Genomic DNA, 26,300 nt, shown 5'->3' with positions numbered 1-26,300 from the left:
TGAAATTTCATTAAGATCCAAATACCCGCTGATAAGTTAAAAATACTTCATTTTTTCTATTTTTTGCGAATTAACCGGGCCCCCACTCCCCCCCAGATGGTCAAATCGGGAAAACGACTATTTCTAATTTAATCTGGTGCGGTCCCTGATACGCTTGCCAAATTTCATCGTCCTAGCTTACCTGGAAGTGCCTAAAGTAGCAAAACCGGGACAGACCGACAGACCGACAGACAGACAGACCGACAGAATTGGCGACTGCTATATGTCACTTGGTTAATACCAAGTGCCATAAAAAAACAAAAACAAACAAATAAACACGCACCCGTGATTTGTCTTCTGGCAAAAAATACGGAATTCCACATTTTTGTAGATAGGAGCTTGAAACTTCTGCAATAGGGTTCTCTGATACACTGAATCTGATGGTGTGATTTCCGCTAAGATTCTATGACTTTTAGGGGTTGTTTTCCCCTATTTTTTAAAATAAGGCAAATTTTCTCAGGCTCTTAACTTTTGATGGGTAAGACTAAACTTGATTAAACTTATATATTTAAAATCAGCATTAAAATGCGATTCTTTTGATGTAGCTATTGATATCAAAATCCCATTTTTTAGAGTTTTGGTTGCTATTGAGCCGGGTCGCTCCTTACTACAGTTCGTTACCACGAGCTGTTTCAAAGCGCAAATTGTGTTCAGGTCTTGAGAGGGCATAGGGGCTATCAGCCCTACTCATACTATTTTTTGCTCGTTTGATTTTGACTCGGCTATTTATTGCAATTTCTGTTCTTTTTGAGTTTCGTTTATTTATTGATAATGATTTTTGGTTGTTTTACGCTTGGAGGATTATTTGACTTTATTTCTGCTCATTCTTGGCTGAATGGAGCTCTTTACTTTTCTTTGTAAAACTTGTCATATAGAAATTTTTTGGAATTAGTATTCAATAAAAAAAGGAAAAACTAAATACGATTAATATTATCTGGACAAGGCTCTAGAAAACACTCTAAAAAGGGAATTTAGCGCCACTAATTTATTCTCTCTTACAAGCCAAAACCTATTATATAAGTATTTTTTCATCTCCCACATGCAATCAAGAATATTCCCTAAGAAAATCTAGGTAATTCCCCAGCACGTCACGAGAAGATTATTTGAAAGACAAGTGTCTATTGTTCTTTCGATATTTTTTTTCTGTTTTCATCACAGTTATGAGGTTCAAACGGGAAGATAAGACATAAATAAAGCATATACAAAAGGGGAGGGTAGCTTCAGAAAAATATTTTTTGCCAAGGCTGTGTATAAAACATTTGATTGGGTGTGAATTTGTTAATAAATTCTGTAATTCTTTCATCTTTGACCTGGTCTTAATCATATCCCCAGGTCTCAGTATGATGTGGAGCAGCTTTCTTTAGTGCCATTATAGCAGCCTTATTAGCTTTATCAGTCTTATCGTTCAAAACAGCTTTAAAGCCACTGAAATCTGACTTATTCAGAATGTAAAAATAATTCCTGACCGGTTGTATATTCAGCCTTATCAATATAAAAAAATACAGTAAATATGTTATTTTTTCAAAGGCCAAAATTCCTCAAGAGAAACATAGAGAAAGAAATTGTGGTGGAGTTAAAAATTGAGGGTTAAGAAATTTTATTTAGTTTGTTTATTTATAAATTTTATTATAAATCTTAAGGACTTTAATGAACGATTTATTTGTTGTAATTCGTGGTTAAGATTCCCTTATTTTGATTATTTATCTTGCAACTGAATACTGAGATTAGTCATTTTAAATCCATTTTGTTTTTGAGTGGAAAAAGCTTTCCTTATGCGTCTGCCTTTAGTGGTGGACTATTTCAAAAGATATTGTATTGGAATGTGTAGCATCGAATATAATGCAAAGTATGTTTCGAATTTTTTAATTTTGATTTTTACTAATGACAGCGAAGGCAAAACTTGATTGCATGGACGGGTAAAGTAAAACCGAATTTATATCCCAATAAGTAAAATAAAACAAAAATAAAATTCAAATGAAAGTAAGGCGTAATATTAAAACTTAAAACAAACAGATACTACTTTGTTCACGAGGGGAGGCTCCCTCAACCTTCGCTGTTTACGCTGAAGCCTTATCTTATTTATTTAGTTTTTCTTAATAACCCTAACTGAAATTTAACGGCCATCGAGTCTAAGCAGTCTTTCTTAAAGAATGATGAGAACCAGTCAAACTTCAGCATAAAAAGCCGGGGTTCAGGAATAGGTAGTCCTGTTCATATTCACAACAATTTCTGTTCGTTTTAATTTTTGTCTTGGTCTTTACTTTCAGTTGTTTAAAAGCATTTATTTTTATTTGATTTTGGATCTTTCTGAAGTCATGCAAGAAAGTATTCCCCTCCTCCCCCATGTCGTCTAAAACCTATTCTGAAAATTACCCTTTACAACGTTCCTCCCGAAATGAAATTCCCTCGATAGGAAAACCCCCTGCAGAGCCCCCCCAAACAAAAAAAATAACATATTCTCAATATCAAATAATACATGCGCAAAATTGACAAATTTTGTAAGTTCAGCCCTTTCCCCAGGGACTATGGTGAATCAAGTGATCCCCAAAAGCATAATTATTGGACCTTTCAACTATGTTAATCAAATGGCTATCTCAAAATTTTTATCCAGTGTTTTTGGGGGAAAAGAGGCATGGGAAGTGTTGCCCAATAATCTTTTTGGTCAATGAAAAAGGGCACTAGAACTTCTAATTTATACTCTCAGAGCCCTTTTGCGATCTTATGGGACCTTTGCGTCGATGCGATCACAAATAAAAACAAGCACCGTCATCTTTTTTCTCACAAAATTTCAAAATTTTACATATTTGTAGAAACGAGGTGGAAAACTCAACAGTTGTGCTCTCTGTTTTGCTGAATCTAACGGTATGATTCACATTGAGAATGCTTGAATTTTTGGTTTTCCCTTCCTTCTCAAAAATTGGGCAAATTTTCTCAAGCGTGTAACGTTTGATGGGAAATATTAAACTTAATGAATTTAATATATTTGAAACCTATATAAAATGCCATTTTTTCATTTCGGTTACTATTGAATTGATTTGCTTCTTACTCCTCGTTACCACGAAGTGTTTGATTATGAAAGACTGAATTTCAATTTTTATTGAAAAATATCTCCGTATTCAATTATGCAGTTTTTGGTTACGGGCACTAAATTAAAAAAAAAATATAACAGGCTGTAAAACCAGAAAAATACAAGATAAAAACATAAGGCACTAAACAGCTTAAGAAGGTATACTTTCTTTTTAAGGTATAGTTTTCTCTTAGATTCTACAGATTGTTAATAGTTGGGTTTTCACGGACGAAAATCCTGGTCAAATTCAATTTAGTAGTTTTTCTTATTGATTTTCACGATTCAATGTGGCAAAACTGACAAAATTGAAGTGCTGTCATAAAAATTTCAAATTTTATAACAACTAAAAGAAAAGTTTTTAAGATTACGGTTCTACGGCATGACGAGTTGCAATGCAACTAAAACAATTATGATACCCAGCAGGCATTACGCACATATATTCCATACCCATTGGTTGGACATGGTAATATTTTGGTGAGTCATGGAGAGCATGTGCATTCTTCAGCTGACTACAGTTTAGAACCTCAATTTTGAAAAAAAAACTTTTTCTTATAAAGTCTCATTAAAATGTATTTAAACTCTAAAAAAGATGGATGATAGTTTTGCAGTGACGTTATACATTGTATAAAAGGTGTTATATTCAGTCAGTATTTTCTCTAGTATAAAATGCTCCTAGAGGAAGACCCAAAAAAAGATACCAAGTTGGTGACATTTTAGTTGCACCAGTCCACGAAGATTTAGGGGAGGTATGGATTTTAACCATTTTTTGATGAAGATAGGAACAACAGAAGTGATTTGAGCGAACATACCTAAAACAGAGGTTAGTAACGACTTAGCTGTTTGGATAAATCATCGACTAGTCTGTCCAAATCCAAAATCTCCTCTTTTTCGACACCCATGATCATGAGACTACTGAGTCTGTTATTCCCCATTTTCAAACGGAGATAATTCTTTACACGCCCTAATGTTGAGAAAAATCGTTCATTACTGGTAATGGTGATAAGTAAAGTAGCAACCTGCTTCATCAATTTTAGCACTACAGAATAGGGAATTGGGAGATCGGAAAAACTTTTGATAGGTCGGAGTAGATCATTTTAAAAGTGGCACTGAAAGATGTAACTTTTCAAAAGAAAGCTGGGATTATAAGGCACAGAAGTACAGAAATGTACCGGAGTCTGATTGAACATAAAGACCTTTGAGAAAAGTGGAAATGGCTTCATTTTTCTTGTTCCGAGCATTAGTTTTGTATTTGGAAACTCTGATTCATGGATATCAAATAAAGACAAGAACTCGATAAGGTTTTCGCTGAAGTTTCTATTTGTTATCATTGCTTAGCTTTTGAAGCGTCTCGTATGTCCCAGAAATCAGTGCAAGTGCCTTATAAATCAGCTACTTTTCTGTTTGACGTTATTCTTACAAAAAATTTATAATGACAAACAGTTTTTCCATTATCTGCCAAGTTGAGACCGACTTGATTTTCGTCTAGGTCATTTTGCTTCAAACGCTGCCTAACCGTTAGAACTATCAGAGACTGCTGGTAGCACAGCAACACTATAATCAAATCTGGATTCACCTTGAAAATAGAGCTGCATGTGCAAAAATTGTGAGGTTAGAGCCAAGCATAACCTTTGGGCGTCAAAGAACAAAAAGCAGCATAAGACACCTTCTCCCTGAGCTTCACTTGCATTTGGTTGGATTTACCACTCATAACAAGTACGCCGTCAGAACATTAGGCAATACACAACATCAAATCTACAAAACAAAATCTAAATCAAACAGTTCATGGTAACAAATTGTAAGTAAAACTAATATACAAATTTCGTTTGGTTATTCATGTACGGGGGCCAAATTCAAAACCTGCATTAATTCAAAAACGTTCTGAAATTAAACAAAAAAACACATTTTTTTTAGACTGAAAGTAAGGAGCGACATTAAAATTTAAAACAAGCAGATTTTATTCCGTATATGAAAAGGGTTGTCCGCTGCTCAACGCCCCACTCTTTAAGCTAAGGTTTTTTATTTTTTTTAAAAGTAGGGTTGTAAGAAAGTCAAACTTTAGCGTCAAGAGCGGTGCGTTGAGGTGTGGACAGCTATTTTCATATATTACATAAAAAAACTAGTTTTTTTTTAACTGAAACGAACAGAAATTACTCCGTATATGAAATGGGTTGTCCTCTCCACAATCCCTCGCTCTTTACGCTAAAACTTTTAATTGCTTTAAAAAGCAGAATTGTGGCAAAGAGTCAAACTTTAGCGAAACGAGCGAGGGATTGCAGAGGGGACAACCCATTTCATATACGGAGTAATTTCGGTTCGTTTTAAGTTATAATGTCGCTCCTTACTTTCAGTTAAAAAAAACTAGTTTTTTTATGTAATTTCTGAACGTTTTTGAATTAATGCGTGTTTGATTTTGGCTCTCCACACATAAATTATTAAAACGAAATTTGCATATTAATTCCTTTTTTGGCTAAATGGTTTTCTCTTAGTTTTGATCAGACGATTTTGAGAAATAAGCGGTGGGGAAGGAGGCCTAGTTGCCCTAAAATTTTTCGGTTACATGAAAAGGCAACTATGAATTTTAATTTTTAACGAATGTTTTTATTAGTGAAAAACATACGTAACTTAAGAATTAACTTACGTAACAAACTTTTATATTCTTAAATTTTTATTGTGTATATGAGGGGTTTTGTACCCTCGTTAATACTTCGCTCTTTACACTAAATCCTAAGTTTTGTCCCAATTCTTTAAGAATGACCCTTGAATCAGAAAGGCCGTAGAACAAATAGATGAAATTACTAAAAATACTATAGCATAAAGAACGAGGTATTTATCTCCTCCTAAATATTTCGCTCTTTATGCTAAAGTATTTTTAGAACTCTTCATACGCGTAATAATCTCTGTTCGTTTTAAGTTTCAATGCTACTCCTTACTTTCAATTGAAAAAACTTTTCCATATTTATTTTTTCATTGTTTTTTTTTTATAGCAATTTTAGAAAATTCTGCGCCCTTTTCATTGAATTTCTGTTCCCCCATGACATATTTCTCCAAGGAAAGATCCTCCCACAGAGCCCCCTCCCCTCAACCCCAACCCCAAAACTAAAAACATCCCCTGAAAACGTCTGTACACTTCCCAATAACCATTATTATATGTAAACACTGGTCGAAGTTTGTAAGCCCCTCCCCCAGGAACTCTGGGGGAGTAAGTCATTCCCAAAGACATAGTTTTTATGGTTTTTGACTATGCGGAACAAAATGGCTATCTCAAAATTTTGATCCGTTGACTTTGGAGAAAAATGAGCGTGGGAGGGGGCCTAAGTGCCCTCCAATTTTTTTTGTCACTTAAAAAGGGCACTAGAACTTTTCATTTCCTTTAGAATGGGCCCTCTTTCGACATTCTAGGACCACTTGGTCAATACGATGACCCCTGGGGAAAAAAACAAACAAACAAATAAACACGCACCCGTGATTGGTCTTCTGGCAAATAATGCTAAATTCCACATTTTTGTAGATAGGAGCTTGAAATTTTTTCTATAGTGTTCTCTGATACGCCGAATGCGATGGTGTGATTTTCATTAGGATTCTATGACTTTTAGGGGGTGTTTCCTCCTATTTTCCAAAATAAGGCAAATTTTCTCAGGATCGTAACTTTTGATGACAAAGACTAAATTTGATGAAACTTATATATTTAAAATCAGCATGAAAATCCGATTCTTTTTATGTGTATTTTATCATCAAAATTCCGTTTTTTAGAGTTTCGTTTACTATTGAGCCGGGTCGCTCCTTACTACAGTTCGTTACCACGAACTGTTTGAATACAGAATAATTTCTGTTCGTTCGAAGTTTTAAAGTCGCTCCTTACTTTCAGTTAAAAAAAAACTTATTTTTTTATTTAATTTCTGAACTTTTTTGAATTAATGCATACTTTGAATTTGGCTCACCGTTACATGAATAATTAAAACAAGATTTGCATATTAATTTTACCTTTTTAACTTATAATAACCTTATAATAACCTAAGTTTGATTTTTGTTCGAGTTGTTTAAGAATAATTCCTGAATCACAAAGGCTGTTCAATTAGAATAAAAACCTCTTTTAAAAGTTAAAAAAGAATGTTTAGCGTAAGAGCGAGGTATTGGGGAGAGGCAATCCCTCTCATATACGTAATATTTTCTGTCCGTTTTATGTTTTAATGTTGCTTCCCACTTTTAGTTGAAAAACTTGTTTTTATTTAATTAATTTCACTAATCGAGGTGTATAAGCTTTTGACATCTAATATTTGCATGTGATAGCAGCCAATTAGCCGCTCCACTTCTTTTCCATCTGATATGTACATGGGTAGGATCGCTAATTCTTCTTTCCTAGAAACATCTTTTGTCTCGTCAAAAAGAATAGCGTAGTAATTAGCTGATTTTACTTCTGAAATCATGTCTTACCACAAGACATTTCCTATCATTGTAGCTGCGTCGTTTTCGTGCTGATACCTGTAATATTGACCAAATTAGAGTTGTAACTTGGTATTCAGCGTTTCATCTTCTTAAAATGTATCCTTCAGCAGTTCAACGAAATTACTCCGGCTTGCGGATGTTTTTGATTCGTCAAGACCCCTCGAAGAGGACCCGGGAGGCCAAAAACAGCGTGAAAGATCTACTTCACTTGAACTCTATTTTCTTGAACCTCTTGAGATCTGGACCGACTTAAGCCATTTGCTACACTTCTCGAAGTATCAGTACTAAATATTTTAAAGTTCCGCCCATGCTAAAATACAATTCCATGTCTTTTACTGTCATCATGTTGCTCCAGTAGACCATAATTATTTTTACACTTACAAAGTCTGCCTCGATGAAAGCCCTTTTAAAGCAGTTTCCCCAGCTGTTGGGGTCCCACTAGATATATGGCAGCAAGCAAAACAAAGCACTGAATCCAAATTTTATTAGCATTCAATCCATTCGTAAATCTTAAAGTAATGGGCACTGAATTACCTTCCATTAGAAGTGGAAGCCGGATATCTAGAACATGTTGAGCTGGTTGATCTGGACACGTCGCAAATATACCATAGAGAGATTGTTTACTGCTACTGCAACATGCAACAGGTTCGGGGATGCAGACTACTCTTTTGTGTTGAACATGGTTATTTATTGTTCCGTTTCTCAGACAGTTCGTGGTAACGAACTGTACTAAGGACCGACCCGGCTCAACAGTAACCGAAATTTTAAAAAATGAAATTTTGATACCAAAACTTTAAACGTTAATAGATACAAATAGTTCAAAAATAACATTTCTACGCTAATTCTAAATATATAAGTTCCATCAAGTTTAGTTTTACTCATCAGAACTTACGAGCCTTAGAAAATTTGCATTATTTTCGGAAATAGGGGGAAACAACCCTTAAAAGTCAAAAAATCTTAACGAAAATCACACGATTAGATTCAGCGTATCAGACAATCCTACTGTTGAAATTTCAAGCTCCAATCAACAAAAATGTTGAATTTTGTACTTTTTCCCAGAAGACAGATCACGGATGCGTGTTTATTTGTTTGTTTGTTTTTTGTTTTTTTTTCTTTTCCCAGAGCTTATGCAACAGTTTCAAGAATGCAAACCACCCTTTTGTGTTGAACTTGGTTATTTATTTTTTCGCTTCTAAAACGGTTCATGGTATCGAACTGTAGTAAGGAGCGACCGGCTCAAAAATAACCGAAACTCTAAAAAATTAAATTTTGATTCCAATAGTCACGTCAACAGAATCACGTTTTTACGCTCTGATTCTAAATATATAAGTTTCATCAAGTTTAATTTTACCCATCATAAGTTATGAGCCTCAGAAAATTTTCATTATTTTAGGAAATAGGGGGAACACCCCCTAAAAGTCAAATAATCTAGACAAAATCACACCATCAGATTCAGCGTATCAGAGAACCCTACTTTAGAAGTTTCAAGCTCCTATCTACAAAAATGTCGAATTTGTATTTTTCCCAGAAGAGGGATTAAGGATGCGTGTTTATTTGTTTTTTTGTTTTTTTTTGTTTTTGTGTTTTTCTTGATCCCAGGGGTGATTGTATCGACCCAGTGGTCCTAGAATATCGCGAGAGGGCTCATTTTAATACAAATTAAAAGTTCTAGTGCCCTTTTTAAGTGACCAAAAAATTGGAGGGCCCTAGGCCCCCTCCCACGCTCATATTTTCCCAAAGTCACTGGATCAAAATTTTGAGATAGCCATTTTATTCAGAATAGTTGAAAAACCAAATAATTATGTTTTTCGGGTCGACTTAATCCCGCACAGTACTGGGGGGAGGGGCTGCAAGTTATAAACTTTGACCATTGTTTACATATAGTAATGGTTATTGGGATGTGTAGAGACGTTTTCAGGGGAACTTTCTCATTTTAAAGGGGGGTCAGAGGGAGGGTTTTATGTGGGAGGACCTTTCAATGGAGGAATTTATCATGAGGGAAGAGAATTTCCATGAAGAGGCCGCAGGATTTTCTAGCATTATTTAAAAAAAACAATGAGAAAATAAATAAAAAAAAAATCAGCTGGAAGTAAGGAGCAGCATTAGAACCTAAGACAAAAAAAAATTATTTCGTATATAAGGGGGTTCATCTCCTCCGCAATGCCTCACTCTTTACGCTAAACTATTTGTAATAATTTCAACTATTTATTCTACGGCCTTTGTGATTCAGGGGTCATTCTTAAAGAATTGGGACAAAATTTAAGCTTTAGTGTAAAAAGCGAGGTATTGACGAGGGGGAGAACCCCCTCATATACGTAATAAAAATATACAAATATAGAATTTTGTTACGTAAGCTAATTCATAAATTACGTATATTTACTACTAATAAAAATGTTCATAAAAAAACAAAAAGTTCTAGTTGCTCTTTTAAGTAACAAAAATTAAGGTCAAACTAGACCTCATCCCCACCCCCTTTCTTATCAAAAATGTCCGATCAAAACTATGAGAAAGCCATGTAGCCCCAAAAAAATTAACATGCAAATTTCGTTTTAATTATTCATTTGCGGCGAGCCAAATTCAAAATATGCATTAATTAAAAAACGTTCAGAAATTAATTTTTTTTAACTGCAAGTAAGGAGCGACATTAAAGCTTAAAACGAACAGAAATCATTCCACATGTGAAAGGGGTTGTCCCCTCCTCAACGCCTCGTTCTTTACGCTAGGGTTTGACTCTTTATCACAACTCTACTTTTTAAAACAATAAAAAACTTCAATTTCTGAAAGATCGTCACAGTTAACGGAAATCATGTCCAGTAACCCGACACTTTGAACAATGACATTATTGCCGGTTTCTTGCACCGAAGTTTCTTCGTTTCTCTTCCAGATTTTTACCGCAAAAACTCCAAAGTTTGTTGTCGTTTTTTTCTCATTGTCTGATTACGAATTCATAACAACAAAAAAGATAAACTGACGAGCTTACGCCTAGGTTTTGACTGAACTCTAGTCAGACATCATGACAGGAGGGTTACACACAGGGCTGCCAAATTTTTTCTAAGGAGTGTGTCATATTTTTTCCGAAAATGTGCTTTTTGTGTCTTCTCAGATTTCATGTGTCACAAAATGTGTCATTTTTTTGCTACAAGTGGTATCATATTTAAGTGTCAAATCTTTATTTAGAGTTTTGAATACATAATCTTTTCCAAATCAGTTCAAAAAGGAGTAAACTTATCCTTAAACTATTATCTTGGGACCGAGACGTTTTTATGGCGTCATGAAAGTAATAGGAACATTCGATTAGATTAATGTTAAACACTACGAATTTGTGTCTGGGTGGCCAACGAGGCAAGTTTACATTTATTAAAGTTTTAGTGACAATCAATTCCGACAGTAAATTAAAGGCTTTTCGCATGACGTCGAAATCGTAATCGGCTAAGCTTTAGTTGACACCTTTGAAAATGGAAAAATACAAGACCACAGTAGGTGCGTTTGAGTTTTTTAGTTTGCGAGCAAAACTTGTCCGAGACCTGGATTCAATCGAGAAGAAATTCGTAAAAATGAAGTATAACGCCTGAACACGCTTCTTTTTGTTTTAACATGCTTTGTGCCTACTTTTCTTCTCTTGTACAGCATGTCACTTTGACTCGACAATCGGAACGTAGTTCCCAGAAAAAATAGTTCCAACTATCTGTTTATCAACTTGTCTGTGGTTCATTGTGCCCTCATTGAAGCTTAGCTTGAACCAACAATACTACTAAGCCGTCTTCCTGTCTTAATGGTTACAATCGTACTTCTAATTGACCTAGAGGCCGAGGAAAAATGTAAGCCAAAATCAGTCGCATATTTGTACTACAAAATACAGATGAATACCAGATATATAAGCACTGAACAACTTGGTAACCTCTCACACACAAACCCCTCTCCCCAGAACTTCAAGTATTTTCAACCCTGGCTATATCTAGGGCTCATTGGTCTCTTCTTCTTTCTCCTTGTACCAGGCCATAAAGTTCTTCCGCGTATCGGACGGAATTTCCCAGTCGTGCACGGTTCCTGTGGTATGAGAGACCAGCTGCTTTTCATGCATCAGTGAGTCTATCGTGTCGAAAAGTAGACTGTTCCTGAGTTTTGTCTTTATATTTGATAGAACTGAAAATTGACGTTCTGCAGGTGCACTGGAATACGGAACAGCACACAGATTTAGCATGAAAAGGGACAGCTCTTCGAACTGTTACTTGCCTTGAGCATCTTTCGTATTCAATAACGTGTTCCAAAAGGACATTTCAGTTCCCATGGTTCTGATAATCTCATCCCTGCTCACTCATCAAGATCTACTGAGTCTCTATTACATCCCTTGACCTTTCTACTTCACCTTCATGTTTCCCAAGTAAGCTGCTGAACCGACCAGTCAGTCCCACTAGAGTGTCAACTTTTCCACTTAAAGCAGTCACTGGGACTAAACAAGCCAGAGCTTTTAAAGTGGGATCAGAATGATCAATTCATTTCCTCATTTGTTTGATAACTTCTACAAGGAGGTTCAGGCAGTTCAACCTAAACTGTTTGAGATTATTCGAGGGTATCATATCCTTATATTTCAGCACGTATATTTCGGTATTTGGACCAAGAGAAATCTCGGAGATTTCCTTGAAACAGCCTGAGATCATGGGTATGACAAAAGCATCATTATTCTCTAAGATGTCAGTTTTGACAAAAGACTTCATGATAGACTTCATGGTTGCCCTTGAGCTGGAAAGGAGTCTGTGAATGCGAGTGTCGCTACTCTGGAACTCCAAATCTAAGCAATTGATCTTGTTGACCTTTATCATCCTTTTTAAGTGAAACAAGATAAGGTTAAAATGAAGTAATCTTGTTTGAAAATAGAAGCATGTTCAGTTAGAAATTTTGAAGCTATATTTATTTACTCAATGTGTAAGCCATTCAACTAGCTTCAATCTAGTATTTATGTCATATTTGTTGGTGCCTTGTTAAGCCAGATGGATTATTCTGAAGGAAAGACTTCTCTGGAAATTTTTAATCTTGTCCGAGGTGGAATACCCCTCCTGTGCTCTTAAAAATGTGAGTTGCTGTTTATGCATACAGCTTTGGTAAACTGCACGCTGTTTACTTTTTACTATTAAGTACGTACCAGTTGGCTACATCACATACTCAATCAAGCAACCAATTAAGTTCAGATATTCAACGTGCATTTTGATTTGAAATTTCCACCTATGGCTGTTTTCTTCTCGTGGTTTAAATTTTAAATATGGTGATGGCATCTGTCCTGTATTTCGCACTGTTTGTATACTACTGTCACTGTTAGGTAGTGCTATTCCCCTCCGTTAATTTGTAGCTTTTCTGGAGGTAGAAAACTGAAATTTTACTTTACTTTTATTACCATTTAAAAAACAAGACTTGGATGACAAAACTGTGTCATTTTCTTTTGAAAAATGTGTCATGTTCGTCAATTGTGTCATTTTTTATCGAAAAATGTGTCATTTGCGTCGATTGTGTCATCATTTCGACTGAATGTGTCATTGTGTCACGTAACATCAAATTGTGTCATTTTGACACAAAATGTGCCAATTTGGCAGCCTAGGTTACACAGCGAAAAGGAATTGGTTTACGCATTTCAAAACAATGTTGTCTACTATCGGCATATTTGGGATTCTCCAGGATGATTTTAGAAGTAACATTTCGGAACAGTCATTGAAAAGAAAATATAAAAAGTGACAATAAGAAAAGCAACAGGACTTTTTAATTCGCTCTGAAAAAACAAAAGCACAGTAGTGAACATTACAAGCAATTCAGTGTCATTTCAAGGTCATTCCTTGAATGACATTTCAAGGACATTTCAAGGTCATTTCAAGGTCATTCAGTCTCGCTAGTTCGATATAGCACATTAGCTAAAATGCAAAATAGCTATTAAATACAAGTAATAAGGTCTTTTTCCAAATCTTGGGGGTATGTCCCCCTACACCCATTCATCCCCCTAATTGGCATCGCCGAGACCTTTCAACCTTTTTTCGGTTTAATAGAAGTAAAATTTGGAATAACAGAATATAAAGATCACAAGGGTGGCATTCAAATTTTTTAAATACCTAGGTGGGGCATGGCCCAAAATCTGCTGGGTACCACTGGTCAAAACAATAGATGTATTTGTTTCATAATACGGTTGAAGCTTTTCATCCTTTCTCATAAGCTTAAACCCCTTAGTTCTCAAAAACAGTTTAAAATTTTGTTTTTTAATGCTTATGAAAATTTATCCTTCGTATTTGCCGTAGATGTATATAGGGTACTTTTTCCCAGCATTATTTAACAAAGCGATCAGAAATTAACTAAAAAACAAGTTTTTCAACAAAAGTAAGGAGCAACATTAAAACGTAAAATGAACAGAAATTATTGTGTATTTGAGGCGGTTTGCCCCCTAGTCAATATCTCGCTCTTTATGCTAAAGTTTTTTCGCTTATTTTTTTATGCTAAAGTTCGAGTTTTGTTTGAATTCCTTAAGAAGGATCCCTGCTTCACAAAGGCCATTTACTTAGAATAGACAGCTCTTTTGAAAGTAATAAAAAAAAAACTTTAGCACAAAGAGCGAGATATTGACTAGGGGGCGAACCCCCTCAAATGCACATAATTTTTGTTCGTCTTAAGTTTTAATTTTGCTCCTTACTTTCAGTTGAAAAAACTTGTTTTTTAGTTAACTTCTGATTGTTTTTTTTTGTTTAATAATTCTGGGAAACCCGGTGATCCCTTTAGTATTAAATTTTAAAGTATTAAAATGAAATTTGTATATTAGTTCTTTTTTTGGCTAAATGGCTTTCTCTTAGTTTTGATCAGACGATTTTGATAAATAAGGGGTGGAGAAGGAGGCCTAGTTGCCCTCCAATTTTTCGGTTACTTAAAAAGGCAACTAGACCTTTTAATTTTTAACGAACGTTTTTATTAGTAAAAAATATACGTAACTTAAGAATTAACTTACGTAACAAACTTTCATAACCTTATATTTTTAATATGTATACGAGGGGGCTTGTACCCTCGTTAATACCTCGCTCTTTACACTAAATCGTAAGTTTTGTCCCAATTCTTTAAGAACAACCCCTGGATCAGAAAGGCCGTAGAATAAATAGTTGAAATTACTAAAAATACTTTAGCATAAAGAGCAAGGTATTTATCTCCTCCTAAATACCTCGCTCTTTATGCTAAAGTATTTTTAAAACCCCTCATATGCGTAATAATCTCTGTTCGTTTTAAGTTTCAATGCTACTTCTTCCTTTCATTTGAAAAAACGTTTTCATGTTTATTTTTCATTGTTTTCTTATAGTAATGCTAGAGAATCCTGCGCCCTTGTCATTGAATTTTTCTTCCCCCAGGACAGATTCCTCCAAGGAAAGATCCTCCAACATAGCCCCCTCTCCTCAGCCCCACCCCCAAACAAAATAAAACCCCCCTGAAAACGTCTGTACACTTCCCAATAACCATTACTATATGTAAACACTGGTCAAAGTTTGTAACTTGCAGCCCCTCCCCGGGAATTGTGGGGGAGTACGTCATCCCCAAAGACATAGTTATTATGGTTTTCGACTATGATGAACAAAATGGCTATCTCAAAATTTTGATCCGTTGACATTGGGAAAAAAATGAGCGTGGGAGGGGGCCTAGATGCCCTCAAATTTTTTTGGTCACTTGAAAAGGGCACTAGAACTTTTCATTTCCGTTAGAATGAGCCCTCTTGCAACATTCTAGAACCACTTGGTCGATACGATGACCCCTGGGGAAAAGAAAAAAAAACAAAAAAAAACAAACAAATAAATAAACACGCACCTGTGATTTGTCTTCTGGCAAAAAATACAAAATTCCACATTTTTGTAGATAGGAGCTTGAAACATCTTCAGTAGGGTTCTCTGATACGCTGAATCTGATTGTGTCATTTTCGTTAAGATCCTACGACTTTTAGGGGGTGTTTCCCCCTATTTTCCTAAATAAGGCAAATTTTCTTAGGCTCGTAACTTTTGACGGGTATAATTAAACTTGATGAAACTTATATAATTAAAATCAGCATTAAAATGCGATTCTTTTGATGTAGCTATTGATATCAAAATTCAATTTTTTAGAGTTTTGGTTACTATTGAGCCGGGTCGCTCCTTACTACAGTTCGTTACCACGAACTGCTTGAAAATACAAAATTCCACAGTTTTGCAGGAGCTTGAAACCTCTATAATATAGTTTTCTGGTAAGCTAAATCTGATGTTGTGATTTTCATTAAGATTCTATCATTTTTTTTGGGGGGGGTCTCCTTTTTTTGAAAACAAGGCACATTTTCTCAGGCTCTTAACTTTTGATGAGTAAAACCAAACTTGACAAAACTTATATATTTGAAATCAGCATAAAAATCTTATTCTTTTGGTGTATCTATTGGTATCAAAATTTCGTTTTTTTTTAGAGCTTTGGCTACTATTGAGCCGGGTCACATCTTACTTACTGTTCATTACCAAGAACTGTTTGATTTGGTTTTGGGAGTAATAAAAACAACACACAAAAAAATCAGATTAAAAGAACTTGGTAAAACTTCGGGTCTTACACTTTTCCAAATGATTCCATCATAATCTGAAAGGCTGGGGTATGAATTATTTTGGGGAAAAGATGATTGCATAAAGATAATAACATTCCGCCTCGCTTTTTACCTAAGGTAAAGTTTTATGATTTGAAACTGGTTATTGATTTTCAATAAGTCAGTATTCTGCGCTTGGACCTTTGTTACAGCCATCACATTAATTCTGTACACCTGAGAGTGGGCTTCTAAATTCGTCAGTTTGTCAAAATTTTGGCTTTCAGTGTTCGTAACAAGAAATTACGGAAACATATGATGATTACTGAAACGATTAGTTTTTTCTTTGTTAATGGTGGGAGTCAGATGGGAATCAGGGACCTTGAAAGATTGGGAAGATAGCTAAATTTTCCGGGATGAAAAACTGGGGTCTATTTGGAAAGCAGGATTATAGAAGGGAGTTGACAGGGCCTGGAAAAAAGGACGACAGAGAAATTTTCTCAGATATAATTGGCAAGGAACAGTGGCTGCAGAAGAATAAGCTAATAAGCAGTTGGTGCCTGGTGACTACCATTTCGGAAATGTTTTGTTAAGAATTTTTAGGTTTTGGGGAGATTGGGGAGAAAATAAGGTATCTGTATGTGGTGGGGGAGGTAGGTGTAACAAAGGGATGTGGTTTGCCAAATTTAGAGAAAGAATAATGAGTACTGACGTTTCTAAGAGGCTGGGTATAAAATCGAAACGAGGAGAATAGTTCTTGTTCAAACGGGGGAAGCGGGATTTATCCTTAGTCTAAGATCATTTTCTTAGACTAGTATACTTACCTAGCTGGAAAAACACAACCATTAGATCTTCACCCATTCCTATTATATCACTCTACCATCTCAATGCAAAATTGAACCCTTAAAGTAAAACAGGAGTGAAATACCAGAGGTTACTAAAAATCTATATCTACGCATCACAAAGCACTCGGGTATTTTAATTTAGATTATTTCTAGTTGTGATAAAATCTGCAAAACTTGCTCTTAAATTCTAACGTAATTATGTATGTTGTCCGAGTAGGTTGTTCGAGTTCCACACAGTTTCAATACATTCCAAATGTTTCGCCTTTATATCCTTAGTTTTAATATCAACAGTAGTAGTAGCAGCAGTAGAATGAATAGTAATAGCCTTAGTTAAAGAAGCAGTAGTAGTAGTTGAAGTAGTAATAACGGTAGCAGTAGTGCTAGTATGAGTAGAAACACCAGCATTAGGGTGCAAATATTTCCTTTTGGTTATTTCAAAATCCAACACAACCCCTGTTAGTTTGAACTTAATACACCAAACTGTTCCTAAGGTATTGTTGTTACGGTTTTTTGACAACCTGCATACAAATGGCATGCTTTGATTAAGTTCACCTCCCCCTTCTCCCCCCCCAAAAAAATACTGGAAAATTTTACCTTTATACCCTTAGGCATATTTAGTAGTCATAGTAGTAGCAGTCACAGTAGTAGTATTGGTATTACTAGTATTAGTATTCATTGCTATAGCAGCAACAGTAATAACGTAATGCTTTTTGGTCAGTTGAAAATCCCTCTGATGAAGTCCTGAAAGTTTTAGCTTAATACAATTAGCCATTTCTATGACATTGCTGATATGTTCCTTTGATAACTTGTTTGTTCATATACTTCTTGAAATTTTCATCTCAGTGTTCTTAGCCTTACAAGTAGTGGCAATAGAAATAGCATTTGAAGTAGTAGTACTAGTAGTAGTTTTTGTTAATCTAGCAGTGACAGTAATATAAGTATTAGCGTGCACATATTACCTTTGCGTCATATGATCTTCTTTAAACATTCTCTGAAAGTTCCTTATTAATTTATTGTAAATGGAGTAGTGTGGTAGTAGTAATGGTAGCAGTATTGGTGGTGGCTGTAAATGCCCAAGGCTGACCTAATAGTCAACCCACTGTAGAGGAGGGAGAATTCATTTCAATTGAATGATTTTGCAAGCATATAAAATAAAGAAGACGCCATAAAATTGCTTCTTTCTCTTAATGACAACACTGAGACTAACATTTAATAAGGGATACTAGTTATCCAAATTCTAGAAGTAAAGCCCTAAAGAAAAGAGAGAAAAAGAAAATGTATTCTTTTTTTTCCTGTAGTATTTTTTTTTACTAAAACTCTAACAATAGAAATTTGATTCGAGATCACAGTTAATTAATAAAAGAATTAGACTAAGCAAAAAAGATTAGAATTGGTAATTACGTTCATTTGTATTTTTTTTTTTTTTTAATTTGTGATTGTTCCCTTTTGAGTCTGCGGATTTTTTTAGTCAGAGTAATTTCAGGAATGTTTTGAAGCCTTTTTTGTGATAAGCCTAGTTTATTTTTGTGACAGTAAATTAAATTAGTCAATTTTGGTTGACTAACTAACTTATTACTAGCAGTAGATGGTAATTACCAATTTAGAAAATGCAATTTATATTGTTATATTAGCCTCAAATTTCCCAAAAATAGGTAGTGAGTCAATATAATTACAAGGTCTTAGTAATTACACCTATAAAACCATCGTCTCCCATTCCTGGAAATTCAGCCAGTGACTAATTAGAATATTGACATGAATCAGCGGTGCAGCCAGGTGACTTTATAGGGGAACTAGACATCTTACTAGCATCTCACTTATTAATAAACAATTTTTATTTAATTAGAAAAATAACTTGGATCTTTTTTTACTCCTTTTCTTGTGACGAAAAATGTAATTTCATCACTTTTAATTTGGAAAAGCATTCCACAAATATAGCTTAATATTTTCAATCTCGTACTCATCATATATAGATAGTCAAGATGAATACTGAGTGAGATTAAATAAAAAAAAACAAGTTTTTTTACCTGAAAGTAAGGAGCGACATTAAAACTTAAAACGCACAAAAATTACTTCGTATATGAAAGAGGCTGCTTCCTCATCAACGCCCCGGTCTTTACGCTAAAGTTTGACTCTTTCTCTAAATTCTTCTTTTTAAAACAGTAAAAAACTTCAGCGTAAAGAGCGGGGCGTTGATGAGGAAGCAGCCTCTTTCATATACGAAGTAATTTCTGTGCGTTTTAAGTTTTAATGTCGCTCCTTACTTTCAGTTAAAAAAACTTGTTTTTTTTATTGAATTTCTGAACGTTTTTGAATCAATGCATGTTTTGATTTTGGCTCTCCGCAGAGGAATAATCAAAACGAAATTTGCATATTTTTTTTTTGGCTAAATGACTTTCTCATAATTTTGATCGAATGATTTTGAGAAAAAAAGAGCGGGAGACGAAACCTAGTTGCCCCCCGATTTTTTGGTTAATTAAAAAGGCAACTAGAACTTTTAATTATTTACGAATCTTTTTATTGGTAAAAGATTTACGTTGGTTTTTTTTTTTAAATAATGCTAGTAGTCTATATCCTGCTCTCCCTTCATGGAAATTTTCTTCTCCCATTACAAATTCTCTAAGGAAAGTTCCCGCAGCATATCCCCCTCTTCTCAACCCCTCCCCCAAACCAAAAAAATTCCTCCTGAAAACGCCTGTATACTTCCCAATAACCATTACTATATGTAAGCACAGGTCAAAGTTTGTAACTTGTTGCCCCTCCCACGGGGACTGTTAGGGGTAAGTCGTCCCCAAAGACATAGTTATAAGGTTTTTCGACTACGTTGAATAAAATGGCTATCTCAGAATTTTGATCCGTTGACTTTGGGAAATAATTAGCGTGGGAGGGGGCCTAGGTGCCCTCCAATTTTTTGGGTCACTTAAAAAGGGCACTAGAACTTTTCATTTCCGTTAGAATGAGCCCTCTTGCAACATTCTAGGACAACTGGGTCGATACGATCACCCCTGGGAAAAAGAAAAAAAAACAAAAAAAAAACAAAAAAACAAATAAACACGCATCCGTGATCTGCCTTCTAGCAAAAAATGCAAAATTCCACATTTTTGTAGATAGGAGCTCGAAACTTCTACAGTAGGGTTCTCTGATACGCTGAATCTGATGGTGTGATTTCCGTTAAGATTCTATGACTTTTAGGGGGCGTTTCCCCCTATTTTCTAAAATAACGCAAATTTTTTCAGGCTCGTAACTTTTGATGGGTAAGACTAAACTTGATGAAACTTATATATTTAAAACCAGCATTAAAATGCGATTCTTTTGATGTAGCTATTTGTATCAAAATTCCATTTTTTAGAGTTTTGGTTACTATTGAGCCGGGTCGCTCCTTACTACAGTTCGTTACCACGAACTGTTTGATTCGTTACCACGAACTGTTTGACAAAACTTACTCTTAGCGAGACACCTAATTGACTCTCCCTCTACTGTCCTTGAAAGTTCTGTTTGGGGTATATTTTGTAGATTGCTGGGAATCTGGGGTGAAACCAGGTGATTGCAAAAAGTATTTAGGAAGTCTTCTCAACATTTCATGGTGAAGGGTGATTCAGAAATGCAATCTCCCGGCGTTCTAAGACGTTTCAACGTTTCAGTGTTTTTTTTTTTTTTTTTTTTTTTTTTTTTTTTTTTTTTTTGCAGATGAAAAGAGTTTCAAAGACGACAGGACTATAAGACTACGAGGTAAGATTATAACTGAAACCCCCAGGAATGAAAGTGGTCAGGCATGGCTCTGAAGCTTGGGCATTTAGAAGGTCTGAGATATATTCGTTAATTGACTTCCAAAAGGGTTCACTGAAGTTAGTTTTAAATTCCCGTTGGACTTGCCCTGTATCAAACAGTAACCACCACGAAAATTTGATTTGATCCCACTTTCTAGGGATAAAACGGAAGAAGGGTTGAGATGGTTAGATTACGTTTGACACGCACCAAATTTCTCTTTACCTATGGTTGAGCTTATCGGCCTTTTATTTAGCCATACGAAATTCAGGCCGTTCCCGAATGAGGTGGGTAAGGGATCATAAGAATGAACTGAAAAGAAATTCAAAATACATGATAGGGGTTAAAGGATTATGGTTTGAAGGAGTTTTAGTGTAAGATGAGCATGTACAGCTATTTTGGCTGTACATGGTGCTGTAGTGAGTTGTTAGGAGCGGAGCTGGCGTGTCTCCCGTGGGAATCCCCTGGAAACGTTTCCTCGTGAAAAATTCCCCGAAGAAAACTCCCCTGGAGAATTCCCACTGGAAATTCCCTCTTGGAAATTCTCCCAACATAAGAAATTGAGTTACTAAAGGTAAACTAAGACAAGTAAAAAAAACGAAGAAAAAGAAGGGACTCTAGAACATTTTAAGCATACATTTTAAATAAATCAAAAGAGTGTAAGTGTGTCCAGGTTGTCAAAGAGGATATATAGTATCATGAAAAGAGAAATCACCAATGCAACAGCACAAACACAAAAAAAAGTGACAGAAGGAGAAAAGGAAGACTGTTTTCCTAAATTAGTGATTAATATAGACCAGCACTTGAATGAGGCCTTAACCCTACTCATCCATACAATCACATAGGTCAAACAGCATAGCCATACACAATCAACCATAAAGAATAATCCATGGACAGGATTATTCTGATAGGTTTTGAGAATGATGTTAAGTTTTATTTTCAGGACCACAAAGGCCGAAGTAGGGATTCGTATAAAATATATATATATATATATATATATATATATATATATATATATATATATATATATATATATATATATATATACAACATTATTTTTTCTACGAAAAGATTATCAAACAGTTCGTGGCAACGAACTGTAAGTAAGGAGTGACTCGGCTGAATGGTGACCAAAACTCTGAAATTTTTTTTATAGATAATTCAAAAGAGTCAATATATCAAAAGAGCCAATAAATCAAAGTAAATATATTTATCTATTTTAGGTAAATCAAGTTTTACGCATCTTATTATGCTGATTCCAAATATATAAGATTCATCAAGTATAGTGCTACCCATCAAAAGTGAAGAGCCTGAGAAAATTTGCCTGATTTTTGAAATAGGGGGGAGGACACTTCCAAAAATTGAAGGAATTTTAGAAAAATCACAATTACTTAATGAAAATCACACCATCATATCCAGTGTACCAGAGAACCTTATTGTAGAAGTTTTAAGCTCCCATTCAGCTGATGAAATGTGGAATTTTACTATTTTTGGCAAAAGACAGATCACGGATCCGTATTATTTGTGTTTTTTCCCAGGATGATTCTATCAAAATAATTATCCAAGGAAATCGGGAGAAGGTACATTTGAACGGAAATTAAAAGTTCTAGTGTTTTTCACAAAAAAAAATTTCCAAGGAGATCGGGAGAAGGGTGTTCATTTTAAGTGATAAAAAGGACTGGAGGCAACTAGGCCCCTCCTACGCCTATTTTTAACAAAATGTGTTAAAATTTGTGTTGGATGAAATTTGCACGGAGGAGTTTTCCGTGAAAGATAGGGGTATGTTTTATAGAGGAGGAGCCATACTTACCGGCATTATTTGAAAAACAAACAGAAATTATTCCATATACGAAGAGTTGCCCCCTCCTTAATACTTTGCTCTTTACGCTAAAGTTTGAGTGTTTTTCCCAATTTTTTAAGAGCGTCTACTGAAACACGGAGCAGTTTAATTACAATAGGAAGCTTTTTTAAAAGTTCTCACAACTTTAGAGTAAAGAGCAAGATATTTAGGAGGGGGTAATCTTTCATATCCGGAATATATCTACCAAAATTAATATGCAAATTTCGTTTTAATTTTCCATGAGCGATGAGCCAAATTCAAACCTGAATTAGTTAAAAACTGTTCAAAAATTAATTTTAAAAGTATTTTTTTTTACTGAAAGTACGGAGCCACATTAAAACTTGAAACGAACAGAAATTATTATGTGTATGAAAGGTGCTGTCCACTCCTCAACACTTCGCTCTTTACACTAAAGGCTTTATTGTTTTAAAGAGTAGAATTGTCACAAAGAATCAAACTTCAGCGTAAAGAGTGAGGTGCTGAGGAGTGGACAACCCTTTCATATGCGGGATAATTTTTGCTCATTAACTTTTAATGTCACTCCTTACTTTCAGTTAAGAGAAACTTGTTTTTTATTTAATATAAATAAAAACGGAACAGAATTTAATTTAAAAGAAAGTGTTCCACAAAACAAGTTCTCCCAAGCGTAAAACTACCATACATAAGCACTAGTAAATAAATGAGGCCAAAAACCAACAGAAAACACAATAAACAACCGACTCAAACTCAAAACGAGCAAAAATTAGCATGATTAGGCATGACAATCCCTCCTAAATATCACATAATTTTTACTTTACTGAAAACAAAAACAAAAAACAAAAGCAAAATGTCCCTCTTAGTATCATATTTAGTGGTACTGAATTTATTTATGAAACAGTTTGTGGTAGTAGTAATAATAATAATAATAATAATTTATTTTTGACCCGCTACATAAAATCAAAGCGGAGTATCAATAAAAGAAACAAAAACAAACACTACACGAAACAGAAAAAAAAAACAAGAAACTAAAACAAACGAGTAAGGCCTCCGTGGGCTGGCAGATAATGAATTGTAAGTAAGGAAAAATGCGGCTTAATAGTAACTGGAACTCTAAGAAGCAGGGTTTTGATCACAACAGATACATAAAAAGAATCGAATTTTGATACTAGTCAAACAGTTCGTGGTAACGAACTGTAGTAAGGAGCGACCCGGCTCAATAGTAAACGAAACTAAAAACCGGAATTTCGATACTAAAAGATATATCAAAAGAATCGGAGTCTTATGCGGATTTTAAATATATAAGTTTCATCAAATTTAGTCTTTGTCATCAAAAGTTACGAGCCTGAGAAAATTTGCCTTATTTTGGAAAGTAGGGGGAAACACCCCCTAAAAGCTATAGGATCTTAACGAAAATCACACCATCGCATTCAGCGTATCAGAAAACCCTTTAGAAAAAATTTCAAGGTCCAATCTACAAAAATGTGGGATTTCGTATTTTTTGCCAGAAGACAAATCACGGGTGCGTGTTTATTTGTTTGTTTGTTTGTTGTTTTTTTTTTGTTTTTTTTTTTCCCCAGGGGTCATCGTATCGACCAAGTGGTCCTAGAGTGTTGCAAGAGGGCTCATTCTAACGGAAATGAAAAGTTCTACTGCCCTTTTTAAGTGACCAAAAAAATTGGAGGGCACCTAGGCCCCTTCCCATGCTCATTTTTTCCCAAAGTCAACGGATCAAAATTTTGAGATAACCATTTTGTTCCGCATATAATAACTATGTCTTTGGGGATGACTTACTCCCCCAGAGTCCCTGGGGGAGGGGCTGCAAGTTACAAACTTTGACCTATGTTTACATACAGTAATGGTTATTGGGAAGTGTACCGACGTTTTCAGAGGGATTTTTTTGGTTCGGGTGTGGGGTTCAGGGGAGGGGGCTAAATGGGAGGATCTTTCCTTGGAGGAATATTTCATGGCGGGAAAGAAATTCAATGAAAAGGGCGCATGATTTTCTAGCATTACTATTAAAAAGACAATGAAAATATAAACATGAAAAAGTTTTTTCAATTGAAAGTAAGGAGAAGCATTAAAACTTAAAACGAACAGAGATTATTACGCATATGAGGGGTTCTAAAAATACTTTAGCATAAAGAGCGAGTTATTTAGGAGGAGATAAATACTTCGCTCTTTATGCTAAATTATTTTTAGTAATTTCAACTATTTATTCTACGGCCTTTCTGATTCAGGGGTCATTCTTATAGAACTGGGACAAAACTTAAGATTTAGTGTGAAGAGCGAGGTATTAACTAGGGGACAAACCCCCTCATATATATAATCAAAAATATAAGAAAATAAAAGTTTGTTACGTAAGTTAATTCTTAAGTTACGTATGCTTTTTACTAATAAAAACGTTCGTTAAAAATTAAAAGTTCTAGTTGCCTTTTTAAGTAACCGAAAAATTGGGGGGCAACTAAGCCTCCTTCCCCACCCCTTATTTCTCAAAATTGTCTGATTAAAACTAAGAGAAAGCCATTTAGCCAAAAAAAAGAATTAATATGCAAATTTAATTTTTAATAATTTATGTACGGAGAGCCGAAATGAGACATGTACTAACTCAAAACTTTCAAAAATTAAATATAAAAAACATGTTTTTTGAAATGAAAGTTAGGAGCTACATTAAAACTTAAAACGAACAGAAATTATTCCGTATATGAAAGAGGCTTTTCCTCCTCGACACCCCGCTCCTTGCGCTAAGGTTTGATTCTTTCTCGCAAATCTACTTTTAAAACAATAAAAAAAACATTAGCGTAAAGAGCGGGGCGTCGAGGAGGAAAAGCCCCTTTCATATACGGAGTAATTTCTGTTCGTTTTAAGTTTTAATGTCGCTCCTTACTTTCATTTCAAAAAAATTGTTGTTTTTTTTATTTAATTTAAATACAAGTTTGATACAAGTTTTATATTACAGTAGGCCTACCAATAAAAAGTTGCGAGCCAGAGAAAATTTGCCTAATTTTTTAAAAAGGGGGAAATATCCTTAAAATATCAAGTGATCTTAATAAAAATCATATCATCAGATTCAGAATATTAGAAAACCCTACTCTACAGCTCTTAAGTTACTTTGTTAAAAAAATGAGGAATGTTGTATTTTTTTACCAGAAGCAAGATCACTTATACGTGACTTGTCCCCCACATCCCCGCGGGAATAGGCTGCAAGCTATGAACTATGCCCAGTGCTTACGTATAGTATTGGCTTAGGGAAAGCATACAGATATTTTTCAGTGGGCGATTCTGGTCAGGGGGGGGGCTTACATTAGAGAATCTTTCTATGGAGTAATGTATCGTAGGCCAAGGAAATTGTCAATGAAGGAGGAGCTGAAATTCCCTGTAATTTTTTTAAAACGACTAGATATTAAATAAAAAAAGACAAGTTTTTTCAACTGAAATTAAGGAGCACTATTAAAACTTAAAACAAACATAAATTATTACATATATGAGGGGTAATGAACCCTCCTCAATATATCACTCGTTACACAATTTTCTTGGAACGTTTAAAAGAGCTTATTATTTTAATTTAATGGTCCTTGTGTTTCAAGAGTTATTTTTAAATAGTTGGAACAAAAGTCAAACTTCAGCGTAAAGAGTGAAGTACTGGAGTGCGGGAAACCCCCGCATACACATCATAATTTATGTTCGTTTTTAGTTTCAATCTTGCTCTTTACTTTCAGTCGTTTTTTTATTTAAATTCAACACCGTGAAAAGTGTCCTTAATAGGTGTACTTTAATCTGGCAAAACTC

Source organism: Artemia franciscana, chromosome 3 (genome assembly GCF_032884065.1).
Source record: "Artemia franciscana chromosome 3, ASM3288406v1, whole genome shotgun sequence".
Lineage (NCBI taxonomy): Eukaryota > Metazoa > Arthropoda > Branchiopoda > Anostraca > Artemiidae > Artemia > Artemia franciscana.
This window is presented reverse-complemented; position numbering follows the sequence as displayed.